Source organism: Etheostoma cragini, chromosome 6 (assembly GCF_013103735.1).
Source record: "Etheostoma cragini isolate CJK2018 chromosome 6, CSU_Ecrag_1.0, whole genome shotgun sequence".
Classification (NCBI taxonomy): Eukaryota; Metazoa; Chordata; class Actinopteri; order Perciformes; family Percidae; genus Etheostoma; species Etheostoma cragini.
Window position 1 is genome coordinate 12,447,329 of NC_048412.1, and position 11,496 is coordinate 12,458,824.

General features: G+C 39.0%; 1 protein-coding gene across 2 annotated transcripts in view; it reads right to left on the reverse strand.

The window, feature by feature from the left end:
• The window catches only part of cdkal1 (CDK5 regulatory subunit associated protein 1-like 1), a 224,615-nt gene that overhangs the window by 154,023 nt on the left and 59,096 nt on the right, over nucleotides 1-11,496 (reverse strand). The gene's annotated exons all lie outside the window — the stretch shown is intronic.

Sequence of the window (11,496 nt, forward strand, 5' to 3'; positions counted from 1 at the left end):
TGCCATTGTTGCACCACCAGTTTGCAAAAACCAAGCCAATTTGGTTGTATTTACACTGACTGGGCTTGATATCAGGCTGAAACATCCCTCTGGAGTGTACTGTTTAGTGTCACAAGGCACAATGCCAGTTTGTTGCACATTAGGTAGCAGTAATGGTGTGTGTGACAAAGGGACACCATGTTATCTGTCTGTGAATGTCCCTACTACAGAGAGAACTTTACTTGTTTTTCATAGTGGAATGTAAGCTATTCCCTGCTGAAATGTCCATGAGAAGAATGTTCTCAAGGTAATTCCCATGGTGCAGGGGTATGTAAGGAATTTCACAACATTTTGGGTTAAGATGAAAACCATTAATTCTGTTACTGTGTGCAACTGAGATAACGTATGTGCTGATCCACTGTTGAATTTAAACAAATGGTTGTTTTTCAATGTCAAATAATAGCAAATAATAGGCGGTAGCTTTGGTCAACAAACTATGTCGTCATCAACACCCATCAGCCCAAAATCCTACATTCCCAAAACTCAACTTTGTATTGTTTTGGTGTGTTGTTAGCTTGAAAACTGAAAGCCAAGAATAACTTTAACAAGATGGGCTACAATGATTGAAAACCTATTTTTTTTAAGGGCATAAAAGTAAGAAGTCGTCTTTAACAAATTGTGGGAGATAGGATGTAAGGTAGAAACCAAATCTCTGCAATTCCAACTACAATGAACCAAATAAACTGCCATACTAAAGGGGTCCAACACTGGCCTTTTAATTACTTTTTTTGCATTGTTTCCAGCCAAATTCTAAATATAATAATAAACAAAGAGAGTTCAGCCTGTGACGGAGGAACTGGTTGGTGTATAAGCATGATAACAGCAGTCAATAGAAAGGTGGTCTCAGCCACTATATGGTTGAGCATAGAGGCCCACGTTAGCACAGCACGCTCTCCCGGCCCTGTAATCCCCTTGGAGCCAGATAAAATGATATGTATATTAATTTAATTACTACAACTTGTTTTGCAAAACGATCTGCTACACTGTAATCAAATTAAACTATACTGTAGTAATTAGTATACTGTTCAATCATGGTGCAATATACTGCATGCACCCATGTGTGCATGTAGAAGGGTGAGAGTGAAAGAAAACGTGTCAAAACCAGTATTGTGATAAAACAGTACAGTCTTTGTCTGATAAAACAATTAGTAAAACAGCATTGAAGACAGCAGATGAAATTGATTAAAAAAATGTTTTTGACTAAACGGTCACTATTACTTCTGATAAAAAAATACATAACTAAGCCAAAACCAGAGATTTATAACACCATGCTGAGTGTCAATTATTTACAACATCCATGAACAGTTAGGTGCGGCGTGAAGTGTTCACTGGCAAAGAGTAAGCACTGATATGGTATTTTACAATGACTTATTTGAAATGAAAAGTAGCACTAAGAATCCCATTTTCTAGATGATTTTAATTAAAAGGGCTCGACATATAACTCAAAAAGTGAAGCAAACCACAATGAGAGCGACTGTGTGTGTGTGTTTGTGTGTGTGTGTGTGTATGTGTGTGTGTGTGTCTGTGTGTGTGTGTGTGACTGTGCGCCTGTGGATCTCTGGATGTGAGTCTTTATGTCACCTCCAGTTAGTGGCAGTGAGATTTGAGACACTCGGTCTGTCTGACAAAAGCTTTTGGAAGAGCTGCCCAGACTCCGCCATGAATCTTTAATAATGAAGCCTCCTGACAGCTGGAGCAAGAAAGAAAGGGAAGGATGGAAGAGGGGGGGCATGTAAGTGAGGGAGGAATAGTGGGAGGAGGACAGAGGAGGAGCGACGAAACTGGATGCAAACTGTCAGTTGTGTTTTAATTCACACTGTTTGTATTCTTCAGCAAAACAAAGAGATAGTGATGGGTGTGTGAGAGGACAGAGAGAGAGAGAGAATCCGAAGGTAGACAACTCAATTCAAAGCCAACTAACATTGTCATGTGAATGTGGAAAGGAGGAATAGATGAAAGTTAAAGTAGGTGAGAGATGAGTGGAGGAATGAAGCGAAGAAAGATGAAGGCAGAAATTAAGTGTTTTGTTTTTTTTACAATTATTTTGATTATTCAGAGGTGTTTGTATTATTTAGGGTTATTTTGGTGACTTAATATGTATTTCTCAATATAACTGTTTTATTGGCATTGTTGAAAAGTAAACAACAAATCACGTAAGATGCCAAAAAAGATGAATCATGAAGAAAAAAGAAAGCCTTTTGAATATGATGCCTCACCACGGACAAAACAGCACATTCAGAGAAACAGGAGTGCAACTGTTCATCAGAAATGCACAATTTTATTGTCTATGTAAATTCACTGGTTTTATCCACTTACCTTTTACCTTTATTATAGAAGGCAGCAAATAATATACGTGCCACTGTCTTTCTGGTGTGTATAACAGACAGAGACCTCGAGGGATATGAAAGTAGAGTATGATACCAGTAAATAATCAAAGGTGGATGGGTGTAAACTTTCAAGACTGGGTGAAGTGAGACAGAGGAAGACAAAAAAGGGATATTGTCTGCTTAGAGTAGCTTATCCTCCCCATACTGTTCCTCATGAAGGACTCACACTGGTGGCACAGCACACACAGACACTTACGGTACACACTCACAGTAGGGGTGCATCTGCATAATTCACACCGCCTCTTGCCAAAATGTGCCAAACGTTCCTTTAATGCGCTACTCGCTCCCCACCTACAGTCTCAGAGCCATAGCTGACACAGCGAGTACGCAGACAGCGCCTGAGACGTCGCCTCAGCGCCCCAGGAGAAACAGGCCAATCACGTCGCACACAGTTCGTGGATGGGATAAGATGGAATGGGGATTATGGGATGCAGTTGCCGTGGTGATACTTTTGCGTCCAATCAAGTGCTTGCTGCCAGTGACCCGGACAGGAACAGATGCCCCCCCCCCCAGATGGATAGATAGAGGACGAGGTGTGTGTGTGTGTGTGTGTGTGTGTGTGTACACATGTTTCCTTGGCGTCCTTGGCATCTCGCCCTTAATCTTTACGGCCCGTCAACTCTGTTACTGCTCTCCATAGCCTCTAGACCACACACATATACATACAATTGGTCACGAAGGCAATGACAAATGCATACAGTACATGCATACATGTATGACCTTTGTGGTAAGTATGTACGGTAGGGAGGAAGTGCTGTACATACTGGTTTTTAACAGCTGAGTGGACACAGTAAATCAGTCAAATTAGACCAGACTAAATGTCCAACTGCATTGATCAGGTTGACTTAGAGAAGCCCCTTGCTGTAAATATGACATTAAAATAACTCTAGGCATTGAGATGTACCACATTGCATGACCTATTTAAGGGCCTCTTCAACTTTCTCACAACAAAACGTGAAGTGAAAGAGAGCCCCTTCCATTCAAGGATTATGTCAGTCTTGTATAGCGCCATTCACAACTACAAATGCAGTGACATCATTCCATAAATGAGTCAGAATGCTGACGTTCTCACTGCCACAAATGTTTCCCATCCCAAAAGAAAAGTTGTCTACGTCAACGTCATAAAATATCACCAGCTTTATCCTCCTCTTAAACTTTGGTCATTTATTCTTTTAATATAGTATAGGTGGTGGGTTATTAACAAATTTGCTTTTGTTATGCACTAATCCTGATGAATTGTCTTTCCAGTCACGTTAACTGCAATGTTCTCAACACAGGGCCGTTACTTTGTTCCACTTTTGTAGTCATCTTTCAATGATGACCACTAACGCCTAATCTCGAAAACAAATTGCTTTCTATTAAATTTTCTAGAAACCAGGTCAGAGATTTAAGGCACATAGACCTGGAACCTGATCTAACTTAGTCAGAAACATCCAATAAAGTCTAGCAACTGTGAACTGTGTACGTGTCCTCTCAATGACTCTCCCTGCTGCTAAACACCCTCAATCCTACACAGATAACTACATGGGCAGATTACACACAGAGCTAGCCATATGCTCCTTAACAAACATGTTGCTTAAAGGATGAGGTCATACTGGGTGTGTGACTGATATCAACACAGTGTTTAGCTCTGTGTGCTGCTTAACACACTGACATTTGTCAGTGATTCTAACCTATGTTAAGAAAAAGTGTTAAATAAATTATAATTTTTTGTTTTGTTCTACAGAACATTACATCCCAATTTTCCCTACATTTTTTGTCATTTTCCTTTCTCATATTTCCCCTGTCCTTGCTCCTCTGTCTCCTTTCCTCACTCATCCTCTCATCTGCACTCCAACAGTTTTCTGGCTGAGTTGACAGCAAGCTAACCAATCAGCACACTCATGACCTCTCTGCATTAGCATAAGCAGCAAGGGGCAAGGTTAAGTACCCATCAAGCTTCGGTAATTAAGATATGAGCTGGTGTGCCTATGAGTATGTGTGAGTGAGAGAGAGAGAGAGAGACCGAGAGAGAGAAAGAGACCGAGAGAGACCAAATGTTTTTAATCTTCCACTTCACATATTTTCCACTTTCACAAACTTCTCCTACTTATATATGGTCACTGTCCCAATTTCGATTCCACAATGGCTATTAAAATCCATTACAATACTGTACTTTTACTTACTATTAAACCACTCTGAACAGATGACATGTTCACTCAAAACAATGTTTATTTGTGTAATGTTTTATTAATTTTTCATATTTCTTTTCTTTTCCTTTTTTTTGAACAAGAGTTATAGCTCCATCTGACTGACAGCGCATACAGAGTGGATGTGGAGAGAAGACACTGCGTTATTCTGATGGAGAAAGCAGCTTCTCCTATGTGAATACATGTACAGGCAAAGTTTAGTGAAACAACTTTAGAGATACCGTCAGTATAAATAAAACAGCAGCTAACTCTGGGCCAATGGGGATGACTGCAGACAAACTAAACTAAATGAAAGCTGTTAATGTACTATACCAAGGGTCTCTAGGAGATGTAGCTGAGAGAAGGGGAGCAGAGGGACAAATGCATGAGAGTGATTGACAGGAACCTGTCAAAACTACATTTTTATAAACACGTAAAAAGGAGAGGGAAGGAAATGAAGGTGTGAGTACAACAGAACAAAACCTGATGGACAGATGAGATAAAGGACAAGAAAACGTGACAGATAAAACAGAGGGAGAGTCAGAAAAGAGGTCTCATTAACCCCAGTGTGTGGTAGCATCCACAACAGTAACCCTCTAATGCACCATGAGTGTACAATGAGTTACAGTTCAATTCAGATGTCCAGCAACATACAGTTAGAGAGTGTGTTGTATGTTAATGTAATGCAAGTAGTATGCTATTTTAATATCCCTACTTCTTAAATGTTATTGTTTTGTGGGATGATAAAAATCTGAATGCCACTTCTAGCTTTTCTGATTCAGCCATTTTCCTGATTACTAGCTCAGGCGGTGTAATTGGAATATAATGTGATTATAGTAACAAATGCTCTCAGTGTAAAACCTATTGACAAAAACATCCACATGGTTAAAATGCAGAAACCTCTTATGTGCTCGGAATATATTGTTTTTTGTTTTTAATTTTTCTCTATTTTTTCTCTAAAATTAATATTTTGATCACATTATTGTAAATGTGCCAGGGATAGCTTAAAAGCTCATTTGTACCTTTGTAAAAAAAGGTTTATATAAGAACGTCCAAAAGAAAATATCTATAGCGTGCACCATTTTTTAACAAAATACAGATGGGGAGTGGAATATGTCAGGAGAGAAACAGGGAAAAAGGGAGTGAGAACTGGTGATAAGAAGGGAAAAAAACAAACTGTCAAAGAGCACATCTTCATCACCAAATGAGGAGAGGGAGACAAATGACAACAGGACTTAAAGGAAATGAAGGGGGAGGACGGGAGCTCGGAGGCTGTGAAGGAGGATTGTGATTGAGGAATAAGGGAGGGGTTGGAGAGGCAAAGCTGCAGAGTCCCCTGGGAACACACACACACACACACACACACACACACACACACACACACACGCACACGCACACGCACACAAAATGGGGGAAAACTGAAATTAAAAAGAGAAAAACCGCTGAAAGCAGTAAAAACTAAAGCAAGGCAAGAAACAGAAGGTAAGAGATGGGATGTCTAATTCAATCAATGAAAAGATAATTAAACGAAAGCTCCATTAAAGTCAGTTGTGGTAATTGATGTTTAAAACAATACAGATGCAAACAGCCTAAGCATCTAACACAAGTTGCACATGTTGTTTTCAATCTACATTTTGAAGACTTAGTAGCAGAAAGACAGAGATAGATTTTTGACCACAAACATGTCCAAAACCACTTGGTAACCAGTGTTGGTAGGACACAAGTACCAGAATGCATTGCTTTTTGCTGTAATGGGGAAATATAATGCGTTACAATCTTCAATCGCGTTACAGCGCATTTAAACCATACAATAAATGGTGAATGGTGTTTTTTTTTTTTTTTTTTTACAATTACCAGCGGTGGAAAGCAACTATGCCGTACTTCAATAAAATTCAATACAACAAGGTACTTTTAATTGAGTATTTTCTCCTACTTGATACTACTCGTATTGAGTCACTACTTTGCAGATTCAAATTGAAAATGAAAAAAAAAAATGATGATTGTTTAAAATGGAGAATGATGAGACTTTGAGTCTGTGGTGAAATTCACAAGGTGCCTTCCATGTCATACTTCTGGGGGGATTTTGGTGAAGTTAACTCAAAAGTTACGCAAAAGAAGTTTAAAGCATTACAATTCTGAGAATATGTTACACTGTAATTAGTTACTCTCGAACAGCAATAACTAGTAATCTATATTGTATTACAATGAAATTACGTTTTTTACAATTACTACCATAGTTGCTAATCAACACGTTCTCGTTTCAGCTGTGTTTTACAGGATATAGGCTATAGGCTGTATATCTGCTGACCAATCAATACACCTATAACATGGGTAGTTTATGGCTGGCTCACATGGCCTTCGGGTATATCAGAGATAGGATGCAGGCCAATTGCCGACATGGGCCTAGTAAAGGCAAGTCAGAGAAAATGCGAGGCTTTCAGATGATGGCCTTTTAACTGCCTCACACACACCTGCCCAGTGCAGTGAAATGGAGGACATCTGTCTTGCAAAAACAAGTTTAATGTGTAATAAATATTGCATTACTGCAAATGAGTTGAATTTGCCGCTTCAATGGTTCATGATAAAGAACATGCCGATTAAAAAAGCAGGAGCAATCGCAAAGGCCCAAACAAACATTCAGACACACATATGTGCAAGGAATTGTATTAAAGATGAGCACTTGAGTGGACCATGAAGAGGGACACCCCAAAGCTGAATCCTGGGAAGAGTCCCTTGGGTTCATTTTTAAATGCAGTCCTATTTTCTATAGGAGACGCCGTTATGGGACAATGATAAGGAAGTAACCCCAAAGCCTGAGGCTGTTGTGGAGACCCACCTTCTAGGTTAAGATTTTAGGATTGGGGAAACACACACAGTTATGAGAGGGTTAATGTCTTTCAAAAGGAACCAGGAGTAGTTTTCCACGATATAATCATGAGCTGATTAGAACAAATGTAAGTATGAAGCTATGTACAGGTTAAGGTTTGTGAAAATGAAACAAACATGCTCCGTGTTCAATGGGAATCAGTCTTGTAAGTTGACTGGGATAGATCGGATCGAGTTTTCTCCAATGTAAACGGGTAATAACACACACATAGAGCTAGTGTTTGGAACAGACAGTTTGCAGTTGTGTGTTGGCGTGGTAGTTTTAGTTCTACACTAAACAGGTCAGGTCACACACCGGCATTTATCATTCGGAGCCACGGCCACCTACGTGTGTGTGTGTGTGTGTGTGTGTGTGTGTGTGTGTGTGTGTGTGTGTGTGTGTATCTTTCTGCCTGTGTTGTTACAAGATGGGTGTGTATGTACACTGTATATGTACAGATTTGTGTGTACATCTGTGCAATTATTTTAAACCACAAGCTGAGACAAGAGGCTTTCTAGGATGACGAGGTGAAAGGGCATTCTTGGTTGGATGAATTCACACAAATGAGTCCAAGCATAAACAATCATGATTGGTTTCAAGGTCATAAATTATTACAAGCAAGAGTTTAGAAAAATGGAATGGCACATGCTCAGTGACCTGGAATGCATCAACAATGTTTGCAGATCAACACCATATATATATGGGCGCGCACAGAAGGGAACATCAGCACTGGTCTGTGACACTAAGGCTTGAGCAGCACCAAACCGTGACACCTAAACACTTAACAGAGCTGTGTTTTCATGGTTAATTCACTTGCCTGATATGTGTAGTCAGTGCACTGAGGACAAAGCATCATTACTAAAAGATTTGATATTTTCATCTACAAGCAGTGAATTAAGATATTATACATCTAATGTTTCTGTTCTATTTTCATCTAACAGTTTGCAATCACTGTTTTTTTATTCTCCTTTGCTATCAGTTTTAATAATGACCTGTGTTCAGTAACTGTTTGAAAAAGAAAGAAATTAAAGAAAGTTCTAGATATATAGAACTATTTTCATTTTAATGTTGAAATCAATATAATTGATGTCTTGCACATTTCACTGTATTCCTTACAAGCGTGTCTGCGTTGAGTATGTTGTACCATACTGCATGCATGTATACATGGTTCGATCCCTGGCCCTGCAGTTCCATGTCGAAGTGTCCGTGGGCAAGACATTGATCCCCGATGCTTCGTGTAAATGTGTGTGTGTGTTTATCTGATGAGCAGTTGGCACCTTGTACAGCAGCCTCGGCCACAGTGTATGAATGTGTGTGAATGGTTCTTGTACTGCATAAGAACAGTCCATGTACATGTGTATTGCATTTATGTATTTTTTACATGAGAGCTATCACATAACTGAGTTATTTATGCTATGTGAGCATGCATGTGAAAGCAGATATGTGAGTGCACGTAGAGCATGTGCGTTAGAGGAGTTTCATTATAGAGCTAAAAAAGACTAAGCATCTATTCAGCCTGTTAATTTCCCTGGCTGATGTCTTCCACCCTATACCGTCTGAAGTGGCTCCACAGTGGCTCATCAGTCCATCTAAAGGCCTCCTTATTTAACCCCAGTGCCTTATTTATTCTAAATAACATTCCTAAAAAGCCAAGGATGCAGCAACAACAAAGCCAACTGTCTGATTAGATTTCTATGCAGGGCACCCTTACTTGGTAAAAAAATTAATTTATGGAATGTTTAAAAAAAGGATTCCCCCCCCTCCACAAACATTTCTCATCTGAGTTAACACCAATTAAAATAAAATAAAGGTTAAAGGGGCAAAGTTCATTACAATTAGAAAGGAGAACGGGCGGGGGTGAATTGTTGAAAGAAAAATGGCTTTACAGAGTGAGTTGATTTTTAAAATACATTGGCTTGTCAGAGGGATGGCGAATATTTTTCTCGTTGGGGATGAATAGCGCTGCCTCAGCCTCTTTTGTTTGATCAAATGTATCACATCTCTCTTGTTCTCTTTTCACACTTTCAATCAGTAAAGACCATGTCCAGTTCAGATTCCAGGTTATGTTGTCTACCACAAACGTACAATGTTTTATTATATCCGAGTACTAGTGTTGTCACATCAATGACACATTTTTTGTAACATCTGACCATTAACTGCAGGTTCTGTCGTTTGGGTTCAGGTTAAAATGTACTAATCACAGGGGACCATGTGCACTACATCCAAAGCTCAATGAATGCTTTTTACACCTGCAGAACCATCATAGTTAAGTGATACAACTGTGTAAGTCTCTCAATTTGGCATTTTATAGTACAAAAATGTTTTGTTTTTTATACCATTTTTTTATGTTGTTTAGCCAAATACAACAATTGAAGAAGCTCTTCTTTACCACCATGCTTTCCATTGTGTCTGCATGCAAGTCTGCAGCTGTCCTGAAGTATGATCAACACTTAAAGGAGAAATCCGGCACAAAATTAACCTAGTGGTTACTAACACAAGTGTACCTAGTTGACTGTTCTCTGAGATATGTTTTCATCTTAATCGAATGTGACCAGTTTTATTGCAAACCACTAATTAGCTTATAACGATAGTAGTCGGGGCATTGGTAAAGTAAAAAGAAACCGCTATTTCTACACCACAAACAAGGCTCAAACTAGCACCACTCTTTCACAGTAGAATGATGAGGGTCCCTACATGTAACTCGAAGCATTGAGAACTTTGCAAGTGTACATGCAGTATATTGAAAATATAGTTTATAAAGACTGACCTGTTCACATATACAGGCAGGCGCCATCTTGGGAAAACAGTCATGATCAATTGAACGACCAACGCTGTGCTTGAGCTATGTTACTGGTTTCTGGTTGCATAGCGTTTGTGGTTTGAGTGATTGTAACTGTTTCTTTATAATTAACTGTCTGTACAATTACAAAGTTCTCAACGCTTCGGTTTACATGTAGGGACCCTCATCATGCTACCGTGGAAATGTGGTGCTATTTTGAGCCCTGTAAGTGGTGTAAAATAGTAATTTCTTCTGACTTTACCAGTGTCCTGACTTCTAGTAGTATAAGCTTATTAGCGGTTTGCGCTAAAACTGGTCACGTTCGACAAGTATGAAAACAAATCCCAGCATACAGTTGAGTCGGTAGAAATGTGGTATTAACCCCTAGGTTCATTTTGTGCCGGAATTCTCCTTTAAGCTTAATAATGCATCCTAATAAAGATAAGCGGTCCTACTGGGGGGAAAAACTAAATGAATTATGGACTAAATTAAAGAAATATGTGTGTTATATAGGTACAATATAATCAGTATTTGAGATTTGTTTTTAAATGTTTATGCACTTTATACATTTAATCTTTTTCAAGCCATTTATTACAACAATTTCATTGTTTGATGGATTGTTTGTTTTAGCTTTATTGTATTTTACGTGCATATGACAATAAACCAATTGAATCTTGAAAATGTTAAAGGCTATGTCAGTTTTAAGATGAGACCAGTGTATTTTTACTATAATATTCAGTATAGTGTACATTTACAAAAGTATCCTTGCTGAGCTATAAAAAAAAGGCAAAAAATGTCATTATGTCGCACATTGTTATTGTTAGGGCTGCAACTCTAATGCCAAAGTCAAATTCAAAAAAAGTTGTAATCAGGAAGCTTGAAAGCTCTAGAATGACTTTGAATAAACATTAAGCACAACGCTATAACATTTACAACACATGCCAAGATAGCACAAAGAATGCATTCTGATTCCTTAGCTGACACAAACTCACAGCCAGATGTACATAAAGGCACAACAATTTAATCACAAGTCACTGCTGAACTACTGTGATTTCCGGGGAACCAGGGAATGCACAGTAGCCTATATGCCACATGTGGCCTGATTCCCCACAGCACAATTCCTCCCTCCTGGCATATCCAGCTGTCTGTTTGTTTACCACACATCAGAGGTTAAGGACTGCCCATAGACCGTTAATATAAATGGACAGAGCATGAGTGACGTCACCCATTGGTTTGTGGAGATCAGAAATGAGTCGT